This window comes from Leiobunum rupestre, chromosome 5 (assembly GCF_980474605.1).
Source record: "Leiobunum rupestre chromosome 5, qqLeiRupe1.1.hap1, whole genome shotgun sequence".
Lineage (NCBI taxonomy): Eukaryota > Metazoa > Arthropoda > Arachnida > Opiliones > Sclerosomatidae > Leiobunum > Leiobunum rupestre.
Window position 1 is genome coordinate 49,293,749 of NC_143388.1, and position 2,602 is coordinate 49,296,350.

Below are 2,602 nucleotides of genomic sequence, written 5' to 3' on the forward strand. Positions count from 1 at the left end.
TTGGGCTAAAATCTACTATCCATTCCGCAATTTAGTATTTAGAAAGATATGATAAATATAAAATTGTTACTTGCCACAAATTTTTACCTCGTAAAATTCGATATATTGCGAGATTTTTCTACGTGTTGGATGAGGTAGGACTGATGATGAATTAGATTTAACTTAAAAATTCCCTTTCTTGACTAGTGTTGCTATTTTTATAGCAGCACTTTTTCTACTAAACTGTTTTAATTTAAAACTCACTACCTATAGGCACGTGGCAGAACCACAGTTGTCTCTTTCACTGTAGGAAAGTTTCAAATACCCAAATATTATGACGTCACGCAGTCGCATGCGCAACGGTTATGCGCGTTAGTGTACGAGCTTCTCTCTACCGTCGAGTTTACATCGCCCCCTTTCTAAATATATCTCCCCTTCCTTCTTTCTCTATGGTGCTTCCATTCTACGGCGCCATTCTAATTGGAAGTGAAAATAATATCTGCGTTTAACATGTGACTGATATGGCCTTGACAACCCGAACTCGACACCGTTTCCCCTTAAGCCCCCATTTAGTAGACGGAAGAGCAGTGTGCTCACTTAGTACATTAGAAGCTACTGCTTTGCCCGTCCGGTTAGAGATAAAGAGTCCATGCCCCCATTCATTCAATTTTGTTACTATCGACTTTTCATGCAATCAACTTTTAAAAGAACAACTACGTTTTTTCGCTTTTTACAAAAGCGGCGCAGTTAACAAAGTAATGTTATTTAAGACACATTCAATCTTACTGGGCAGAATAATGCTACTTCTAAGAATTATAACTTCTAATGTTATAAATATAGTTATTTTAACAAGTTGGCAAGCCAAAATATTCCTCTCCTCGGAAGAATTATCCCTAGCGGTATTCATTTTTCGAGATGACTCTTAAAGATATATCTTCGCAATTCCGAGTTATTTACTAAAAACGTAATCCCGGTTCAATCCCGCCCGGTATAAAATTTAATTATAATTAAAATAATTGAGATGAAACAACCGAGTATAATTTATTCAGAATAGTATAAATTCAGTAGTTACAACAGCGAGTTAGACGTACTAAAACAATGCACAATAGAATTTAACCCTAGTTACGGTACAAGTTTATCAGTTAAATATAATACGAAGCCAATTTTAATGAAAGAAAATATCTACAGAGGGTATTTGTATTTTTCTCGCTTACGAAATACTTGGCGCATCCTTAACGCTCATTTTATTTCAAATTAAACATCTTAAATAGTCGAGAAAACGTTTAAAATAAATTACGAAGTAATGACGACCCAGTTAAAAACCAGACCAACATAAGTGTAAGCGCACGATGTATACAACTCGATAAAAATATACGACTGAAAACAAGAAAGAAAATACAACTAAAACGAAAAATATTTAAAATTAAAAAAACTGATCCTAATAAAACGTGAAAATACCCTCCACGTCACGCACATTTGAAATACGCAGAAGTAACGTTATACTACATCCAGTTTAAAGTATTAGAGTATCAAAAAATAAAAATAGCGAATATAAAAATACACAATAACAACCCAATCAATCAGACTTCAGAAACAAAACTCGTAGAAAAATATTATAACGCAGTCAAGCAATCAGACTTCAGAATCAAAATAATTCATAGAAAAATATTATAACGCAGTCAAGCAATAAATTAGTTCAAATCAAGCAATAGAAAATATAATATCAAGAAGCGCAACACCTTACCATTCACAAATACGATTTTTCACGTTATTATAATGAAACCGGATAAGCTTTTGGACATGACTTACGCTCTTAAAGGTTCCTCTAAGACTTGACGATTTTGCGGGAAAAAGGAAATACACTTAAAAAATAGTAGATACAAATAAAAGACAGAAAAAACCAACAATAACAAAGATTAGACAAAAAAAGAACGTGTTCTCGATCAGTTAAAAAACACAACAAAAAAGCGTATCCGAAAAAATAAACCTACTGACAATTAAAGAGTTTAACAACGTCATTGAATAATATATTACAGATTTATAACACAACGTAAAGGGAAACAATAACACAGCGGCAAAGAATCAAAAACACAGCGGCAACGAATCAAAGTACTAAAACCGCGCTCCCGGTTCAATTCCCGACGAAATTAAAACCAGTTCACAAAAATAAAAAAACAAAGTTCAATAAAAAAATCCACAGATATTGTATTAATCCATTTAGTAAAAAAACCCGCCTTATCATAATGGTTCCTTTACTTAAACATTTTCCCTAAGGAAGTCAATGGCTCGGCGGTGAACTATCAGCATCGTAACAATGCGAGCCGAGTTCAATTCCTGATCACGATCAAATTTTACGTTAAAATACTTAAATGTTTAATTAAATATAAGACTAATATAATTTATAAATATTTAATTAAATATAAGATTAATATAATTTATAAATATTTAATGAAATATAAGATTAATATAATTTATAAATAACATATTTATAACATTCTCCCTAAGGAAGTCAATGGCTCGGCGGTGAACTATCAGCATGGTAACAATGCGACCCGAGTTCAATTCCTGATCACGATCAAATTTTACATTAAAATACTTAAATGTTTAATTAAATATAATATTA